The sequence below is a fragment of the Podarcis tiliguerta genome, assembly GCF_965153285.1.
Source record: "Podarcis tiliguerta genome assembly, chromosome: 8".
NCBI classification, from domain to species: Eukaryota; Metazoa; Chordata; class Lepidosauria; order Squamata; family Lacertidae; genus Podarcis; species Podarcis tiliguerta.
In genome coordinates this window covers 84,208,068-84,229,161 of record NC_139541.1, presented here as the reverse complement: position 1 = coordinate 84,229,161, position 21,094 = coordinate 84,208,068, and the positions used below count along the sequence as shown (strand labels likewise).

Here is a 21,094-nt window from a genome sequence, read left to right as displayed (position 1 = left end):
CGGGAGTGCTTTCGAACTGCTAGGTTGGCAGGCGCTGGGACCGAACGACGGGAGCGCACCCCGCCGCAGGGATTCGAACCGCCGACCTTTCGATCGGCAAGCCCTAGGCGCTGAGGCTTTTACCCACAGCGCCACCCGCGTCCCTGTCCTTCTGATTACTGCACCTCATTTTGAAAGTGAGCCGGGGGGGGGGTCTTTTAAGAGTCGTTTGCTAGGCAGAAACCCAACAGAGCCCGGTACATTCTGTACCCTTTGAACTTCTGTCTGTTGAGCAGCTTCTATAGGAACAGGAACAGGAACAGGAACAGGAATAGGAATTTATTATTTGTACCCCGCCCATCTGGCTGGGTTTCCCCAGCCACTCTGGGCGGCTTCCATAGAAACCAAAAATACACTAAACTATCACACATTAAAAACTTCCCTGAACAGGGCTGCCTTCAGATGTCTTCTAAATGTCAGGTAGTTGTTTATCTCTTTGACATCTGATGGGAGGGTGTTCCACAGGGCGGGAGCCACCACCGAGAAGGCCCTCTGCCTGGTTTCCTGTACCTTTGCTTCTCGCAGTGAGGGAACCACCAGAAGGCCCTCGGCGCTGGACCTCAGCATCCGGGCAGAACGATGGGGGTGGAGACGTTCCTATAGGAACAGGGACCCTGCAAGAATTTCAAAAACGTGTCTGCATTTAGTGGATGGGTGAATCGTAGGGTTGGAAGGGCCCCTGACATCATCTAGACGAACCCGCTGCTATGAAGGAATATGCAGCTGTCCCAGACAGGGATTGAACCTGCAACCTTGGCATCACCAGCACCAAGGTCTAACCAACTGAGCTATCCAGCGACGATGGTGCTTCTGTTTTCTGAACAAGCAAGGGCTTCATAGAATCATAGAGTTTTTGAGTTGGAAGGGACCCCAGGGTCCAACTCTGTAATGTAGGAATCCCAGCTAAAGAGCATTTTTTGGGGGGGTCGTGGGATCATCTCAATTCTGACCATGTCAAGTCACTGCGCTACCAGAACAGGGACACTTCCAGCTCCCTCCCAATATGGTGGATTCTCCTTCCTTGGAGGTTTTTAAACAAGAGGTTGGATGGCTATCTGCCAGGGATTACCATATTTTTCGCTCCGTAGGACACACTTTTTTCTTCCTAAAAAGTAAGGGGAAATGTCTGTGTGGATGTGTGGTCCCTGGAGCCAAATTGCTCAAGGGCAAAAAGCAGATCATGCTTTTTTTCCCCCCCAAAGAGGGAAGTGGGTGTTGAAACAAAGCCGCTGATCACTGCCGATCGGGGAGAGAGATAAGGGACGCTAGAGATAAAGGAGGCTGCCTGGGAGGGGGGAGGTAAAGACAGCAAACTTGCAAAGGGGGGAAATAGGAAGACTAAAGCAATAAGGAGTGAAATTAGAAGAAAAGGAGGAGCAAAAAACTGCTCCAGCTAAGGAAAAGACACTAAGGCAAACAAGAGGGAAGGGGGTGTTGAAAGGAAGCAGCTGATTGGTGGGATCGGAAGAGAGTTAAAGGACTGGCGGAGGCTGCCTGGGAGGGGGGAGGTAAAAGCCCATGGATCCTCAGGATTTCTACACTGGGTCACCCCAAATTCACCATCAGATCACATAGCATGTCCATGGCTACAGCCTGCACCAAAAAAATCACGCACCCACTGTTGCCTGGGGCCGCAATGGCGCAAAACCGTGGTTACAAAGCACGGATCCACATGGATCCTCAGGATTTTTGCATTGGGTCACCCCAACTTCACCATCAGATCACATGTCTGTGGCCACAGCATGAACCACAAAAATCATACGTCCACTGTTTCAATCAGAATATTTTTTTTCTTGTTTTCCTCCTCTAAAAACTAGGTGCGTCTTATGGAGCGAAAAATACAGCATTTAGTTTTGATTCCTGCATCGAAGGGGGTTGGAGAGCCAGTGTGGTGTAGTGGTTAAGAGCGGTAGTCTCGTAATCTGGGGAACCGGGTTCGATTCCCCGCTCCTCTACATGCAGCTGCTGGGTGACCTTGGGCCAGTCACACTTCTCTGAAGTCTCTCAGCCTCACTCACCTCACAGAGTGTTTGTTGTGGGGGAGGAAGGGAAAGGAGAATGTTAGCCGCTTTGAGACTCCTTAAAGGGAGTGAAAGGCGGGATATCAAATCCAAACTCTTCTTCTTCTTGGAATAGACGGCCTCTGAGGATCCCTTTCAGTTCTAAGATTCTTTGACTTCCTTTCGCTTGCCATGGTGGGGAGGGCAAAAGCGGCTTTGGGCAAGAATTCCCACCGACTCCAGAGCCTGGTGGAAAGTTTTGGGTTCCTGTAAACCAAGTGTGCGCACACGACAGCTGGTTTGTGGCCACGTCAGAGAGTGTGTTTCTGGGATATAAATAGGCCAGTGGCGGGATAATCAAATTGGGGGTCTGAGCACAGGCTGTTACTGGGAGTCATGGGGGGGGGGAGTAGCAGACCGTTGACGGAACAGGGGTGAGGGTAGGCGAGAACCCAGGAAGCAGGCAGGCGACATCCGTCTTTGTGACACACAAGCCATGCAGCCTGTGTGTCACCTCCTGCCTATCACGGAGCATGCAATTTCCAGAGGGGTAGCTGTATCCGTCTGTTGAAGCAAAAGAAAAAATAGAGAGCCTTGCGGCGCCTTGAAGACTCACCAGAACATCAGGAGTGCCTCTTTTAAAGCCATCCAAATTGGGGGCCGTCCCTGCCTCATGTGGGAGGGAGTTCCACAGTTCGCTTAATGTGCTTTGTGAAAGATACCTGCATGGCAGGGGGTTGGACTAGATGACCGCTGGGGGTCTCCCTCAACTACAGTTGGCTGTCGGTCAGGGGTTCTTTAGCCCTGGTTGACTCTGTGTTATTCTCGGTGGTGTGTGAATGAATGAATTTTATTATTATGGTCACAGACCAGTTCCGGGTCACTTACAATATCAGGAAAATCATAATTGAATTGCAGTTGGGTACAACAGAGACAATTCAGATATAGTGGCAGTTAAAAAATATATACCATATTTTTTGCTCTATAAGACTCACTTTTTCCCTCCTAAAAAGTAAGGGGAAATGTGTGTGCGTCTTATGGAGCGAATGCAGGCTGCACAGCTATCCCAGAAGCCAGAACAGCAAGAGGGATTGCTGCTTTCACTGCGCAGCGATCCCTCTTGCTGTTCTGGCTTCTGAGATTCAGAATATTTTTTTCTTGTTTTCCTCCTCCAAAAACTAGGTGCGTCTTGTGGTCTGGTGCATCTTATAGAGTGAAAAATATGGTATATTAAATCTTGATCACTAAAATATAACCTAAAATTATCATTTAAAACCTTAATCGTTTTGGTAGTACAGCTTGTTCCCTAAATTATATGGCAGTGTTAACACAACTGGGTGGTGTGTTCATGGTGAACTGTGAACTGTGGTGGCCGAAGCTTCCTGTTTTCTGGCGCTTGTTCTATAGCATTTAAACATTTCCCAGATTCTGGAAGTGGCGAGGGAGAACCGATGCCCTGGGGCCATGGATTTAAAAACACTGCCGGGGCATGTTCTGCTTTTCGGCACTGAGATGGTGCAGCGATCTTCTTTTCCGCCGCTTACAGAGCTGGGGTTTTGGGGAGGTGGTCTGGGAGCTGCTTCCAGGTTCCTCCGAGTTTCAGTCCCCAAGTGCAGTGGTTGGGGGGATTCCACTCCTGCTAATATTGGATCTCTGCATTAACATGTAGGAATTCAGGCAGAGCAAATCCACACCCACGGTCTTTGGACAGGGTGTTTGGGGAGAGGGGTGGCACTGTTCTGGCTGTGAACCGAAGCCCTCTGAACGTGCCCATAGTTCGCTTAATGTGCTGCGTGAAACATACCTGCGTTTCAAGGGGGTTGGACTAGATGACCCACGGGGTCCCTTCCAACTCCACGATTCCACAGTTCTAAGAAGGAGATTCTTTTACCGGCCCTGAATCTTCCAACAGTCTGTTTCGCTGGGAGTTCTATTTTACACTCTACTTAATCAGGTGTGTGTGTGATAGAATTTTAGAATTAGAAGGGACCCCAGCGGGCATCTATATGTCTGTACACAGAACTGCCATGTTTGTCCCTCCTTTCTGTTGTAAACAAAAATATGCCCTTTTCCCTTATGGGGTACCCAAGAGCCCATATAGAGTCCTTAACTGGGTTCCCTATTGGTAGGAGAAAATAACAGAGGCCAACCAGAGAATATTGAGAAGCAAAGCAGCTCGTAAGCCTTATCTTTATTGATCTGTTGCAACAGGGTGCTCCCCTCACACGCAGGAAAGTAAGAGGACCCAGAAAAATGCTGTGCAAGGGCTTATAAAGACTTTTGAAATTCCCATCCTGTAGATCAAGACCACCCCCAGAAACATCTACATACATCACAGAAGGGGTGTAACCCAAGACCACCCCGCAGATACATCCCACCTACATCACAGAAATTTTAATATTGTTTTTCTCCTGTTGTTGTTTATCTCCTGTCTAGCAGGTTACTTGATTGGTTACTGTCTAGCAGGTTACTTGATTGGAAACTAAATCAAGGGAAGTAATAGTGCCACTGTATTCTGCTCTGGTCAGACCTCACCTGGAGTACTGTGTCCAGTTCTGGGCACCACAGTTCAAGGAGGACACTGACAAACTGGAACGTGTCCAGAGGAGGGCAACCAAAATGGTCAAAGGCCTGGAAACGATGCCTTATGAGGAACGGCTAAGGGAGCTGGGCATGTTTAGCCTGGAGAAGAGGAGGTTAAGGGGTGATATGATAGCCATGTTCAAATATATAAAAGGATGTCACCTAGAGGAGGGAGAAAGGTTGTTTTCTGCTGCTCCAGAGAAGCGGACACGGAGCAATGGATCCAAACTACAAGAAAGAAGATTCCACCTAAACATTAGGAAGAACTTCCTGACAGTAAGAGCTGTTCGACAGTGGAATTTGCTGCCAAGGAGTGTGGTGGAGTCTCCTTCTTTGGAGGTCTTTAAGCAGAGGCTTGACAACCATATGTCAGGAGTGCTCTGATGGTGTTTCCTGCTTGGCAGGGGGTTGGACTCGATGGCCCTTGTGGTCTCTTCCAACTCTATGATTCTATGATTTCCTGAGGAGTCTGGCCAGTCTTTTGTAATGATAAGGCTCACACCCTTATTCAAACACAGACATACCCTTAAGACAGGATTTGTGAAGGAAAAGACAATGGGGAGGCTTTTCCATTTTGACCTTGCAGAGAAAACATTTGGTCAGTTTAGGAATCAAAATGGTTCCAGGTTGGCCTTCCTGCGCTGATCCATGTATGTGCGGTTATGAACATTACCATATATCTAAGATCACAAAATTCCTATCACATTTCACACCCACACAGATACAGAGGTGGCAACCAAGGAGAACTTTTCATGCATGCGATGAAAACGATGCCATCTGCCATCATTAACCTGTCTCTAAGGTGCCACAGGTTCTTTGCAGATCCTGCCTGCGTGTGGCGGCACAGAGGGCAGGGGGCTGAGTGACCTCCATTTCTAGCCCTGGAGAGGCAGGTTTTTTAGTCTCTATAAGCACCAGGTTAGGACCTGGTTGGGAAGTGGCTGCAAGGCCTATTGAATGGGTAGGGAAACTAAGGTTCGGGGGCAGGATGCAGCCCAATCGCCTTCTCAATCTGGCCCATGGAACGTCCGGGAATCAGAGTGTTTTTACATGAGTAGAATGTGCCCTTTAATTTAAAAGGCATCTCTGGGTTTTTTGTGGGGCCTGCCTGGTGTTTTTACATGAGTAGAATGTGCCCTTTTATTTAAAATGCATCTCTGGGTTATTTGTGGGGCACAGGAATTCATTCATTTTTTTTCCCAAAATCTAGTCTGTCCCCCCCCCCCCAAGATCTGAGGGACAGTGGGTCGACCCCTTGCTGACCCCCAGCCCCATCGCCCCCAATCTGGCACCGTCCAGTTCCCATGAGCCAAGCTACAACTCCTGCAGCCGAGCGGGTGCCAAACGTCTTGCCCTGCCGAGAGGGGGGTCTTGTCATCTGGGCAGCCCAGGACCTCCAATCCCACTGCCCAGGCTTGCGCAACTCAGCGGTCTGACTTCACCCCCGGAGACGCACTCCACTGTCTCTCGAGACAGGAGGATGCCAACAGCAACAAAAAATTTCAAGGTGACTGCCTTGTTACCAATGACAAACCTAGACAGCATCTTAAAAAACAGAGACATCACCTTGCCAACAAAGGTCCGTATAGTTCAAGCTCTGGTTTTCCCAGTAGTGATGTATGGAAGTGAGAGCTGGACCATAAAGAAGGCTGATCGCCGAAGAATGGATGCTTTTGAATTCTGGTGCTGGAGGAGACTCTTGAGAGTCCCATGGACTGCAAGAAGATCCAACCTCTCCATTCTGAAGGAAATCAGCCCTGAGTGCTCACTGGAAGGACAGATCCTGAAGCTGAGGCTCCAAGATTTTGGCCACCTCAGGAGAAGAGAAGACTCCCTGGAAAAGACCCTGATGTTGGGAAAGATGGAGGGCACAAGGAGAAGGGGCTGGCAGAGATGGTGGGACAGTGTTTTCGAAGCTACCGGCATGAGGGAGGCAGTGGAAGACAGGAGTGCCTGGCGTGCTCTGGTCAAGGGGGTCACGAAGAGGCGGACACGACTAAACAACAACAACGCCTTGGTACAGGGGTGAAAATGTATGCAAAGTTCTGAAGTGTCTGGATCTGATTCTAATTTTTTTTTAATGCACAGATGACCTGGGATCTTAATCCCCCCCTCCCATCCTGACAAAGGAGCGGTCCTGTTACACCCCTTCATAAATGAGGCCATGGCACAGGTTTGGGGTTATGATTTATTAGCTAATAGGGGCTGTGTTTCCTGTGGCGTTTTCTTCTTCAAGTGAGCCAAGGGTCACTGAGCGAGGGATCTTTATGCCAGGGCTAAACATTTTTGGGACTAGCCAGCTAGCAACTTTCTTTCTTTCTTTCTTTCTTTCTTTCTTTCTTTCTTTCTTTCTTTCTCTCTCTCTCTTTCTTTCTCTCTCTCTTTCTTTCTTTCTTTCTCTTTCCTTCCTTCCTTCCTTCCTTCCTTCCTTCCTTCCTTCCTTCCTTCCTTCCTTCCTGGGAGGCAGGGAGCATACTGTAGCCAACTCATCAGTTTGGAAGCAGGTGGGCAGCGCAGTCCAGACTGGCTTAATTATATTTGGGCCGGTAATGGGGAGAGAAGCCAATGTCCTAGGGGGGGGGGGAGGAGCACAGCTCCTGTTCCCTCGTTTTATGTCCTCCCCGCAGCCCCACAGAGCTTTCTGCAACATCCCCCCAGCCTACTTCATGTTTCTTCTTCCTCTTCTTCTTCTTCTTCTTCTGTGGCTATCCCTCATAGCCGAGTAAGATTGTCTTCCATAAACACGGTCTTAACAGTGAGTCCGTAAGTGACGGTGGAGGCCAATTCTGGATCCACACGTCCTTCCACAGTGGGGACATAGGTTTCTGGGCAGGAGCTGATCACGGAGTGGATTTGCCAAGCGTGCCTTCCTCTCAGCATGTTTCTCCCTTGCGTCCTGAGTTTGAGTGTCTTCAAAGCCCAGGACACCTTTGGTCAAGGCTGTTCTCCAACTGGAGCGTTCACAGGCCAGTGTCAGTGTTTATACTACATTTTTTAAGATCTGCCTTGAGAGAGTCTTTAAGCCTCTTTTCTTGACCACCAGCATTACGCTTCCCGTTTTTAAGTTCGGAATAGAGTAGTTGCTTTGGAAGACGATCATCAGGCATCCGCACAACAATGACCAGTCCAACGAAGTCCAACGAGGTTGATGTTGAAGAATCATTGCTTCAACACTGGTGATCTTTGCTTCTTCCAGTACACTGGTATTAGTTCATCTGTCTTCCCAAAGTGATGTGTAGAATTTTTCAGAGTCACGGTTGATGGAATCTTTTGGAGACATGAGCCACCAGAATACTTGGCTCAAACTCTCCCGGTTGAGAGTTTACATTGGTAAAAGCACTGAATAATTAAGAACCATTGTCAAATTCAATTCTTGGACTCGTCCGTTACAGTTAAAAAAGCAAGAGAAAGCTCAGAAACAGAATGACCCCAAAACACAGGTTTTCCCCCTTCAACGCTCCAAGTTAAGATCTTTCTCCCGAAAGATGCTCCGCAGGTATCTGGCTGAATGGCTGCACATGGGGCAGAGGTGTGGATGGACTGGTTTTTATTTTTCCCATGGTGGGCATATGTGTGAATGCTCAGGTGTTATCGCAGCCACCAGGCTACAGCTACCTTGCCGCTGATGTGAACATATCTTCACACTCTAAGCAATGTGTGCAGAGGAGGGCGATCAAGATGACCAAGGTTCTGGAAACCAAGCCTTATGAGGAACGGTTGAAGGAGCTGAGTATGTTTAGCCTGGAAAAGAGAAGACTGAGAAGAGACCTGAGAGCAACCTTCCAATATCTCAAGGGCTGTGCCATGGGAGATAGAGCAAGCTTGTTTCCTCCTGCTCCAGAGGGTAGGATTCGAACCCATGACTTCAAGTTGCAAGAAAGGAGATTCCGACTAAACATCTGGCCGTAAGATTTGTTCAGGTGTGGAACAGGCTCCCTTGGAAGCTGCCCAAGGTGGCTGGGGAAAACCCAGCCAGATGGGCAGGGTATAAATAATAAATTATTATATTATCACAATTTAAGGATGTTGACAGGCTGGAAGGTGGGCAGAGGAGGGAGACTGCGTCTTGGAACTTCAGAGGAAGAGTTGAGGGAGTTGGAGATGTTTAGCCAGGAGAGGAAAAGGCCCATGGTCAAGGGCTTGGAAAGCTGGCCTTGTGAGCAACGGTTGAAGGAGTTGGGGATGTTCAGCGTGGAAAAGAGGAGACTGAGCCCCTTAGAATATTTCAAGGGCTCTGCCATGCAAGGTGGAGCAAGCTTGTGTTCTCCTGTTCTGGAGGAGGGGACCCGAACCAATGGACTCGGGTTACAAGAAAGGAAGTTCCGGCTAAACATTGGGAAGAACTTTCTGATGGTAAGAGCTCTTGGACTCCATTGGAAGGTGGTGGAATCTCCTTCCTTGGAGGTTTTCCAACAGAGGTTGGGTGGCCATCTGTCAGGGATGCTTTAGCTGCGATTCATGCATCTCAGAGGGTTGGACTAGATGGCCTTTGGGGTCCCTTGCAACTGTATGATTTTATGATTGCCCTTCGTGCATCATACTTCTACATTTATCCTCAACGTGTCTTCAAATGAAATATGGTTAATCTAAGGTCTCAGGTGGGTTACAGCAATTAGAACACCATGTTAAAAAGCAGTTTAAAGCAACTTAGGTAAAGGTAAAGGGACCCCTGACCATTAGGTCCAGTCGTGGCCGACTCTGGGGTTGCAGCGCTCATCTCGCTTTACTGGCCGAGGGAACCGGCGTACAGCTTCCAGGTCATGTGGCCAGCAGGACTAAGCCGCTTCTGGCGAACCAGAGCAACGCACGGAAACAACATTTACCTTCCCGCCGGAGCGGTACCTATTTATCTACTTGCACTTTGACGTGCTTTCGAACTGCTAGGTTGGCAGGAGCAGGGACTGAACAACGGGAGCTCACCCCGTCACGGGGATTCGAACCGCCGACCTTCTGATCAGCAAGCCCTAGGCTCAGTGGTTTAACCCACAGCGCCACCCGCGTCCCTTTAAAGCAACTTACTATCACAGAAATAAGGTGGGCCGTAAGAGTATGCACCTCAGGTGCCAAAAGCCGGAATAAAGAGCGTTTCGGGTGGAATCATTACGTTATTTTCAACGCAGCAGCAGTAAGTGGATGATCGTAATTGGGTTTTCGTTGCAAAGCACTTTGGGCTCAGATCACCGTGCAGAGGCGGCGGGTAAGTGAACAAAATCAAAGCCAGCACGTAACTTGTGCATTCTGGTGCAAAACTGAACGCTCTGAGAAACTCCAGAAGAGTTCGTTTTAAAGAAAAACAAACCAATCCCAAAACCCACCCAGGTTTGTGGCACTCAATTAGGGCTGGGAAGAAGCCAGCACAACAATGGATGCCCCAACTTTTCCCTGGGCGTTTTTGGACCACAATGACTTGTCCTGCCCGGTTACTCAGTAATGATGTTCTTCTTCCTTTCACTTGGGCTCCTGCGCATAAGCACATGGAATGAGCGCATGCCCCTCCTGGCACCACCAAGCCAATTATTAACACCGTCCGCACAGGCTGGCTGGCGTGATATGCGCTCCTTGTTTTCTGCTTCATTTCGCTCTCTTGACTCTCCCACATCGTGGGCTCAAGGAGCGTTGGTTTTGGGGGTCGAGGAGGAGTCATGCTCACAAGGACCTAGGAGGAGCCCCTGTTCCTGGATCCGTCCCAAGGGGGCTCAGCGAGCCCAGTGGCCTCAAGCAGGACCTCTCACCCCTCCTGCGGCTTCCAGGGGCTTTGGGAAGGCTGTTAAACATGCAAAGCGCAAGTTTATAAATCCGGCGGCCATGCAAAGTGCTTGATTTCCATAGATACTGATGCACGGACAGAGAAGCAGCCCAGACGGCTCCAGGGGCCTGTGGAGCCTCCGTCCGACTCCTCCCCGAGAAATGCACGTAGTACCTCTCTCTCGTACCCTGCTCCTCTGTTCTGGGTTTGCGGAGCCTGGCTGGTCGCCCCCCCAGAGCTCCCCGCACATGCCGTTCACCTCATCAGAAATAGGTTATGGAGTCAAGGCCATGCCTGAACTCTGGTGTCTCCCGAGGGAAGTTTTAGGAAGATGAGGAAGCTGCCTCATGCAGAATCAGGCCATTGTTGTTGTTAAAGGTAAAGGGACCCCTGACCATTAGGTTGAGTCGCGGACGACTCTGGGGTTGCGGCGCTCATCTCGCTTTACTGGCCGAGGGAGCCGGCGTACAGCTTCTGGGTCATGTGGCCAGCAGGACGAAATCGCTTCTGGCGAACCAGAGCAGCGCACGGAAACGCCGTTTACCTTCCCGCTGAAGTGGTACCTATTTATCTACTTGTACTTTGTGGTTTCGAACTGCTAGGTTGGCAGGAGCAGGGACCGAGCAACGGGAGCTCACCCCGTCGTGGGGATTCGAACCGCCGACCTTCTGATCGGCAAGTCCTAGGCTCTGTGGTTTAACCCACAGCGCCACCCGCATCCCTGTTGTTGTTGTTACACTTATTTATTTATGTATTTATTTATTTATTTATTTATTTTCTATACTGCCCTATACCCAAAGGTCTCAGGGCGGTTCACATCAAATATCAAATATATAAAATCAAAACAAAACCAACAACCCAATTAAAACAAAACCCCAAAGAGCTAGCATTTTTAAAAAGGGTATAGCAGGGGTAGTCAACGTAAGGCCCGTGGGCCGGATGTGGCCCATTACCTTCTCAATATGGCCCGCAGACGGTCCAGGAATCAGTGTGTTTTTACATGAGTAGAATGTGCCCTTTTATTTAAAATGCATCTCTGGGTTATTTGTGGGGCATAGAAATTTGTTCATTCCCCCCCCCCCCAAAAAAAATATAGTCTGGCCCACCACATGATCTGAGGGACGGTAGACCGGCCCACGGCTGAAAAAGGTTGCCGACCCCTGGGGTATAGGATGTAGATCAAGACAGGCAAAGGCTTGGTTGAAAAGGAACATATTTGCCTGGCACCTAAAGGTGTATAGTGAAGGCGCCAGGCAAACTTCCCTGGGGAGAGCATTCCACAGACGGGGAGCCACTGCAGAGAAGGCCCCGTTCCTGTGTTGCCACCCTCTGGACCTCTCATGGAGGCGGCACACAAAGGAGGGCCTCAGAAGGTGATCTCAGGGTCCGGGTAGGTTCATATGGAAAGAGGCGGTCCTTGAGGTATTGCGGTCCTGAGCCATTGTCCCATCTAGCTCAGTATACCTGAAGCAGCGTCTCCACCCCCATCGTTCTGCCCGGACGCTGAAAAAGTTTGCTGATCCCTGGTCCAGTCGTTCAGCCAAGTCTTGCTTTTCAGCCCCCGCTACTAAACAAAACTTTAAAATTGGGGAGGTCGTTACATTTATAAAGGCTGCTCTAAGGCTAAAAGAGGAGAATATGGCCCCCATCTCCAGCACCTTCGCATAACAGAAAGTTAAATTCATCAATGAGAGTTTGCCAGATACGGCTTTGGACGTTGCTTCAAAGCTGGAAGAAAGCTCGGACCCTGGATTTTTAAATATTTTATGCACCACACTTTAAGGAGGATATTGACGCGCCACCGATAGCCCTTTCCTCCTCCATGGATTTGCCCAGCCCTCTTTGAAAGCCATCAGGTTCGTGGCAGCCGTTTGTGGGAGGGAGTTCCGCTGTTTAACTCTGCACCGTCAAACGCTAAAAAGAGAGGCCTGCTGCCCTTACGCCCTGCTTGTAATAGGAAAAACCTAAAATAGAACAAAGTCTTAACGGGATGCCGGCTACAAACCTCGTTTCACTGAGCTATTCGGTTTCCTCAGAAGGAAAGAGAAAAATCATAAACTTTAAATGACCAAAATTCAAACAAGGGTAGAACCCCAAAAATCTGACGTATTATAATCCTAGCGCTACCTAGGTAAAGCAAAGCACAGTAATAAAGGATTGAAGACTCAAAAGTACAGTTTCTAATACTGAATTTACAAAACCTAAATAGCAAGTTTTAAACAAAGCCAAACTCGAAGAAGGGGAAGCACAATAATAAGGGGTTGAAGACTCAACTGTGGAAATTCTAGTGCTGCTTTTACAAAAAGGTTTAAAAACCCAAATGGCACAAATTCAAAGAAAGGAATTCAAGATAAAGCTGTTTTAGGTTTTGAACAAACTCAAGAACAGGGCTGAAACTCTCCCATGGTCTAGATGTTACTGCTGATGTTAAAGACTGATCGGGGCCTGATCCAGCATAGCTCTTAGGATCTTCTGAAACTCACTGACCTTGATCCTTCACCGCCTATGCTGCCGGCCCCCAGTCGGGCGAACCGCTTCACCCTGTGTGTTTTACTCCTACATTTCTTGTTGCAATCACGTCTCGTTATTCGGAGTTGTGATGCGTGCTCCCCATCTCACACCTCCGCATGTTTCAGAAAAACGAGGGCAACTGGTGCTCCGAACAGCCGCTGCCAACCTGAGCCCTCCTCCAGCTGTTTCGGACTACAATTCCCATCAGCCCGACAGCACGACTGACCTTAAATAACAGCACGAAAAGGGTGTTCTGTGGTCCTGAACTCCTGCCACAGGGCATGCCAGACTTTAATTTCTGCAAATCTCTTTGCAGGGTCTCAAAGATAGGCTTTGGGGTGCGAGGAAAGCAAATCTGCTGTTATTTTTGTGACTGGACAACATTTAGCTTGGCAAGTCTGCGTCCGATGAAGAAGCGTATGGACTGCTTTCAGGAAACCAAAGAATTTTAATTTTAGCTTCTGAAAAATGCCAGTTATGCTAAATAACGATGATGATGATATACCGTATTTTTCGCTCTATAAGACGCACCAGACCACAAGACGCACCTAGTTTTTGGACAAGGAAAACAAGAAAAAAAATATTCTGAATCTCAGAAGCCAGAACAGCAAGAGGGATCGCTGCGCAGTGAAAGCAGCAATCCCTCTTGCTGTTCTGGCTTCTGGGATAGCTGCACAGCCTGCATTCGCTCCATAAGACGCACACACATTTCCCCTTACTTTTTAGGAGGGGAAAAGTGAGTCTTATAGAGCAAAAAATACGGTAACTGCAGCTGTTTGGCAATCATGACTTATATGCAATTCTACACACATTTTACCTACCAAGCAAAACTAAATTATATCAATTCAGCCAAAATATATTTTGAATTCCCAAATCACGTTACAACTATTTACCACCCTTCGTTTTGGGAGTGTGAAAATTGAACAATTCAACACGCCCCATAGGTTCCACTCTTAGGGTGAACTTAGGATGAAGACATCCGCGTGATCGCTTCCTTTTGTGTTTTTCCAAAGAGATTGCTGCTTCAATGGCCTTTTGTTGCAACCTGAGATCTATGTTACGCCCAGAACTGTGTGGCCTCATTAAATCTCCCTTCCATCATAAAAAGTGCAGGCAAAAGAGATTTTTTTGCAGTGCACATGAGCAACATCCCCTTCTCCTCTTGCAGTGTTTATTTTTCCTTAACACCTAGCCTGAAGAAGAGTTCTGGTGGGCTGAAGAAAGCCCTCCACCGTGGGCATTTCTGTTGCTCCTGATATTGCCCTTCTGCCGTAATTCTAGGAGTCAAATGTTCACGATCAGCACCCTACTTTTCCATTCGTTGCCGGTGTGGCAGTGATGCAGCCATAATCTTCTTCTCTTCATCACGTCAACGGGTGGCAGAGAACCAGAGAGAGCCAGCTTGCTGCATCACCTCTTGCCAACATGATGGGAGTTGTAGTCCGAAACAGCCAGAGGGCGCCCGGTTGGCCTTTGTTGTTGTTTAGTCATTTCATCATGTCCGACTCTTCATGACCCCCTGGACCAGAGCACGCCAGGCCCTCCTGTCTTCCACTGCCTCCCGCAGTTGGGTCAAACTCATGTTCGTAGCTTCGAGAACACTGTCCCACCATCTCGTCCTCTGTCGTCCCCTTCTCCTTGTGCCCTCCATCTTTCCCGACATCAGGGTCTTTTCCAGGGAGTCTTCTCTTCTCATGAGGTGGCCAAAGTCTAGGAGCCTCAGCTTCAGGATCTGTCCTTCCACTGAGCACTCAGGGCTGATTTCCTTCAGAATGGAGAGGTTGGATCTTCTTGCAGTCCATGGGACTCTCAAGAGTCTCCTCCAGCACCAGAATTAAAAGCATCAAGGCGATCAGCCTTCTTTATGGTCCAGCTCTCACTTGTGGGTTAAAATGGCGCCCAGCACACTTCCCTGTGCCTTTCCTTCTCGTTCCATACATCACTACTGGGAAAACCATGGCTTTAACTATACGGACCTTTGCTGGCAAGGTGATGTCTCTGCTTTTTAGGATGCTGTCTAGGTTTGTCATTGCTTTCCTCCCAAGAAGCAGGCGTCTCTTAATTTCGTGACTGCTGTCAACATCTGCAGTGATCATGGAGCCCAAGAAAGTAAAATCCCTCACTGCCTCCATTTCTTCCCCTTCTATTTGCCAGGAGGTGATGGGAGCAGTGGCCATGATCTTCGTTTTTTTGATCTTGAGATTCAGACCTTATTTTGCGCTCTCCTCTTTCACCCTCATTAAAAGGTTCTTTAATTCCTCCTCACTTTCTGCCATCAAGGTTGGGTCATCTGCATATCTGAGGTTGTTGATATTTCTTCCGGCGATCTTAATTCCTGTTGGTCTAGGCTGGCTTAGAACTTCTCTTCTTTTCTCTCCCCAAGCCAAGAACCTATTTCTCCCATGAATTAATTCTCTCCCAGCAGCCTGTCTTGCAGGGTGCCAAGGGGAAGACCAAGACAAATGAATGAGTTTCAGAACTGTTTATGCTTTCCGTTTAGACACAGCCCATGAATGGTGCTAAAACTCTGGTAAACCGCAGCAAGGACAGGCACGGCCTCCCCTATCGAGAGCGCCCAAGATTTGCACATTTGCTTCAGTTGTTTTTCTGATACCTTTCCACATCCCACATTTCTTATCCGGATTTTCCAGGCCCAATCTTCTGCCACGGTGTCCTCGAAGAAGGTTAGTTAATTGGACCGTGCTGAAGTGAACCGGCATACCTGAGACAGCTGCGGGGTTCTTGCAAGCAGGCTTGGCTGAGAGGGAGGCAGTTTGGAAGGCTAAAGGGTTTCCCCCCACCCTCCTCATTTATTCTGTACTGAACCTGGGTTTTTAATTTGAGGAAGGTGGCATGTGGCCGTATCCTGTTTGGGACTGGAGGGAGCCCTGCCGTTCCAGTACCAGCCTGTGTCTCCTTTGTTCCCTGCCCTTTAGAGCTTGGCAGGAGTGTGCCAGGGAATTGTGTTAGGGAGGAAGGGGGTCCCCATGACCTTCAGCTGCAGGCAGAGGGATTAAGACCTCAGAAAGGTCGACATTAATTTTTCAGGAGCCCTTCTTATTAATTAATTGGAGAACTAACGCTTCTGCTGAGCTAAGCCGGGGATAAATGCCTCGGGGCGGGGGCTACCTCCCAGTCTGTTCCCCCACCCCAATTTCCTAGATACCAGCATCCAGCTTTGCAAATGCAGCATCTCGGGTCTTCTGCACTCTGTACGTGTCCCAAGCACTTGCAGGGAAAAGGCGGGGCGAGCCCTTGAAAACAGCCCAGAATTTTACTGAATACATTAAAGAAGTGCATTTGTCTCTTCCACAAGTTTGGCATAAGTGACATCTAACTGGCTGAGTTTTTTTCTTGACGTAATATAGAGGCTTTTATTATGGGTACTCTTTGGGGTCAGGTTCTGTGCCAAACCTCCTGCTCTCTCGCTTTTTACGACGGCTCTCTCTCCCCTTTTACCTGCCTGTTATCTCATCGCAAATATCCGGATAACCTGCTTTATCATTTCTTCCGGCGAATGTAACATCGCATGCCAGCCTTGGTTTGGATTGGTCTAGTTGTTTTATATGTTTGTGTATTTTGTTGCTTAGGTCATGGGGATAAAATTCAACAGAAATACAGTGGTACCTCGGCTTAAGTACTTAATTCATTCCAGAGGTCTGTTCTTAACCTGAAACTGTACTTAACCTGAAGCACCACTTTAGCTAATGGGGCCTCCTGCTGCCGCTGCACGATTTCTGTTCTCATCCTGAAGCAAAGTTCTTAACCTGAAGCACTATTTCTGGGTTAGCGGAGTCTGAAGCGTATGTAACCTTAAGCGTATGTAACACGAGGTACCACTGTACTTTCAGAAAAGGGAAAAGGAAACAGCCCAGAAGATTCCACTGGTTCAGAATATATCTTTTGGGCTTCAGATGATGCACACAAAAATGGTTGCCGTTTCACTAGTTGAGAACCTGTCTGCCCAGCTGAATCCCAAACAGCGTTGCTCTTTGAAGACCTAAACCACCTTGCAAGCCGAGTTTCTTGAGAACTGCCTCCCATGAACCCGCCCAGTTCTGTTTTTGAGGGCCTCCTTGCGGGGGACGTTTTCCAGGTGTGGTGCTTGATGTCTAAAACAGCAGCCCCAAAGCGGAGCATGCCTGGCCTCATGTTTAGACATAAAAAACCGAAAGTAAACAAAGAAGAAGAAAAATGACTTCCATTTCTCCGTCTCTCCACTTCAAAAACTTGTGCAAACTCTTACTCCGTAGTAACAGCCAGCTCTTCTGCTTTGCAACCCATTTTTGTCAGTCTTCAGACCCAGATATCACAAGCTGGTTTTCCTTTTTGCGCAGAAAGCCCATAAGGGGTTTCCAATAACAGTGATTTTTCTCTAGTTTAGCTCATCAGATGTGTGGTCCTAGCCAAATTCATTCATTTTAATAGCTGTTCCTCCATAATAGGTAATAAGAAGTCCTCCCATCTTTGTGTATATCACAGTCTTGCCATTGTGATCATATATCGCAATAATCTTCCATAATCTTTCCCTCCCGGACGTCTGGTTGGCGACTGTGGGAACAGAATGCTGGACTAGATTGGAAATATCAGTTTGATCCAGCGGCTTGTCTTATCTTAATAAGGATTTGATTGCCCCTACTTAGTCTTGGGACGCGGGTGGCGCTGTGGGTTAAAGCCTCAGCGCCTAGGGCTTGCTGATCAAGAGGTCGGCGGTTCGAATCCCTGTGGCGGGGTGCGCTCCCATTGTTTGGTCCCAGCGCCTGTCAACCTAGCAGTTCGAAAGCACTCTCAGGTGCAAGTAGATAAATAGGGACCGCTTACTAGCGGGAAGGTAAACGGCGTTTCCGTGTGCGGCTCTGGCTCTCCAGAGCAGCGATGTCACGCTGGCCACGTGACCCAGAAGTGTCTTCGGACAGCGCTGGCCCTCGGCCCCTTTGAGTGAGATGGGCGCACAACCGTAGAGTCTGTCAAGACTGGCCCGTACGGGCAGGGGTACTTTTACCTTTACTTAGTCTTTAAGAGACGCGGGTGGCGCTGTGGGTTAAACCACAGAGCCTAGGACTTGCTGATCAGAAGGTCAGCGGTTCAAATCCCCACGACGGGCTGAGCTCCCGTTGTTCGGTCCCTGCTCCTGCCAACCTAGCAGTTCGAAAGCACCTCAAAGTGCAAGTAGATAAATAGGTACCGCTCCGGCGGGAAGGTAAACGGCGTTTCCGTGTGCTGCCCTGGTTCGCCACAAGCGGCTTAGTCCTGCTGGCCACATGACCCGGAAGCTGTACGCTGGCTCCCTCGGCCAGTAAAGTGAGATGAGCGCTGCAACCCCAGAGTCGTCCACGACTGGACCTAAATGGTCAGGGGTCCCTTTACCTTTACCTTACTTAGTCTTTGCGCTCACATTTTAGATGTCTGTGCATTTTTTTGCATGAGGCAAAAGATGCACCCCAGCTGGGTAGCTTCCGACACCCTCACAAACTCACCCTAAATGGTGCCTGTGGCCCATCTACCTTTGTGAGCTTGCTGTGACATACCGTATTTTTCGCTCTATAGGACGCACTTTTTCCCCTCCAAAAATGAAGGGGAAATGTCTGTGCGTCCTATGGAGCGAATGCAGGGGGGGAGGCAGGCAGGAAAAGCCCCCAAAAGCCGCACACAAGCTTCGCACAGCTCTTGCGGGCTTTTCCTCAGGAGGGACAAGGGAGGGGCACGGCCAGTCAGTCCCTTCTCCCTCCTCGTAGAAAAGCCCACAGGAGCTGCGCGCTCCTTAAAGGGTGCGCGGCTCCTGTGGGCTTTTGCGGGAGGTGGGGGTATTGCCATAGCCCCGTGACCCTCTCCCGGCTGGAGAGGTGACGCGCGGCTTTGGCAGCAGCCTCTCCGCTGCGCGCCTTTCCGCTGCTCCCCTACCTGCTCTTTGGGGCTGGCGTGGGCTTCCCCCCGCCAGCCCCAAAGAGCAGGTCAAAAGGAACCTGAAGCCTGGAGAGCGAGAGGGGTCGGTGCGCACCAACCCCTCTCGCTCTCCGGGCTTCCAAGGTAGCCGCCTGGAGGCGACTGAACGCACCTTGAACGGAACCTTGTTTTAGAGGGGGAAAACAAGGGGGCGGAATTCTCCCCCTCTCTGCACAGCACCTCCCGCCGCTTCGCTGAAGGGGCGCTGGACAGAGAGGGGGAGAATTTTTTTTCCTGTTCTCCCCCCTCTAAAACAACATGCGTCCTATTGTCCGGTGCATCTTTTAGGGCGAAAAATACGGTACTTGGGTTTTGGACACGCCCCTCTGTTTAGAGACCAAAGTTTTAGGCTGCATCTTTAGGATATTGTTTCCTGAGTCAGACAGCATGGCTCCCAACCACTTTCGAGATTTCTACTGACGAGACAGAGGTGTGGTGCTGCAGGCACAGCCTCTCTCTGCAGATGGTCTCTCCTTCCCAGAACCGCTGAGCCGAGGGGCGAGGTTTGGGGAGGGTTTGGCTGCTTGCCTGGGCGAAACAGTCGAGCGCTGCTTCGATTCCTGGCAGCGGATGAAGCTTTTGGCCACCGATCTGGGTGGGGAAGGCAGATGCGCCCTCAGAAGAGAATAGAATCACAGACCTGTCGAGTTGGAAGGGAACCCTAAGGGTCATCTAGCCCAACCCCCTGCAATGATGCAGGAATCACAGCTAGAGAGGAGGCCAGCCCAGTTCTGTTGAAGAATCTCAAATAATCATAATCATAATAAATTTTATTTATACCCCGCCCTCCCCAGCCAGAGCCAGGCTCAGGGCTGATAACACCAATAAAATCACAGCAAAAACATAGTAGGGGGGAAAGAAAAAAGGAAAAGACCAATTTAAAATACAAGTTAAGATACAATTTAAAATGCAGCCTCATTTTAAAGTAGTTGATAAATCAAGACCATAAGGGGAGGGAAACATAAGGGTCAGACTGAGTCCAAACCAAAGGCCAGGCGGAATAGCTCTGTCTTGCAGGCCATGTGGAAAGATGTCAAGTCCCGCAGGACCCTATTCTCTTGTGACAGAGCATTCTACCAAGTCGGGGCCAGTGCTGAAAAGGCCCTGGCCCTAGTTGAGACCAATCTCACCACCTTGCGACTTGGGACCTCCAAGATGTTGTCATTTGTGGACCTTAAGGATCCCTTCAGATGTGAAGGAAATAAGCAGCTATCCTATCTTTAAAAGACATCTGAAGGCAGCCCTGTTTAGGGAAGTTTTTAATATTTAATGCTGTACTGTTTTTAACATTTGATTGGGAGCTGCCCAGAGTGGCTGGGGAAACTCAGCCAGGTGGGCGGGGTATAAACAATAAATTATTATTATTATTATTATTATTATTATTAGACCAAGTGGGGATTCGAAGCCTGGTCCCCAAGCACTCTAACCACTGCACTGCCTCTGTGTTAATACCGCCGGGGGGGGGGGGGAAACAGCACAACGGCCCTGTCAAAGCCCGCCCACCTGCCCACCCGCCACTAACTAAGGGCCTACCTCTTGCTCTCCCAACGACGACTCTGTTCCACCAGCCAACTTTTTCTGCCATGAATTGTCCTGATAAACCAGACCACGTGCACTCGGGGCTAAAAATACAGAAAAGATGCAAAGTGGTAAACAAAGTGCTAGGTCCCCCCAAAACGCTGATGTCTGCAGCCTGTATAAATCATTCCTGTTTGCATAGTCTGTTCTGGTTTTGCCCCCTTGCAGTGGGGGAAGGAAGATCAGAAGTTCCCTTTCAGCAGATTAGGCTTATGAAATTCTGCAGTTCTGGGATCTCACCAGGCAGCACCTCTCTGAAGAAATCTTTACAAGCCTGAGGGCTAGAAACTTGCTGCCTTCGTTCATGCATTGCATTTATATCCCAGCTTTTTCCTTCCAAGAAGCTCAAGCTGGGGTCCACAGATCTCCTCCTCCCTGTTTTACCCTCAACAACAACCATAGAATCATAGAATCCTAGAGTTGGAAGAGACCACAAGGGCCATCGAGTCCAACCCCCTGCCAAGCAGGAAACACCATCAGAGCACTCCTGACATATGGTTGTCAAGCCTCTGCTTAAAGACCTCCAAAGAAGGTGTTGTGTATTGAGTCAAAGGATTTTATATCTGTATTATTATTGTCTATATTTGCATTAGGGTAAAGTAACTGCCTTTTGGTTTCAGGGGGTACAGCTACTATTGGTTCATTTAAACTGCTGTAATTGGATCCTCTGTCTTATTGGTTTCCTCCAAAAGGC

General features: G+C 49.0%; 1 protein-coding gene and 1 long non-coding RNA gene across 5 annotated transcripts in view; one reads left to right on the top strand and one right to left on the bottom strand.

Moving 5' to 3' along the window:
• The window catches only part of LOC310684876, an 86,405-nt gene that overhangs the window by 45,903 nt on the left and 19,408 nt on the right, over positions 1–21,094 (bottom strand). For all 3 annotated transcript variants that reach the window (XR_014514916.1, XR_014514917.1, XR_014514918.1), the window contains one exon: positions 20,356–20,444. This is a non-coding gene — a long non-coding RNA (uncharacterized lncRNA). The remainder of the gene's footprint in view (positions 1–20,355; positions 20,445–21,094) is intronic.
• GPR4 (G protein-coupled receptor 4) overlaps positions 1–21,094 on the top strand; it is a 45,389-nt gene that overhangs the window by 14,845 nt on the left and 9,450 nt on the right. Inside the window, exon 1 of one of the 2 annotated variants that reach the window (XM_083455790.1) lies at positions 15,050–15,563. The exons of the other annotated variant lie outside the window; for it this stretch is intronic. The gene's annotated coding sequence lies outside the window, so the exon portion shown is untranslated. Of the gene's footprint in view, positions 1–15,049; positions 15,564–21,094 lie in introns of those variants that run through there. 2 annotated transcript variants of the gene reach the window in all.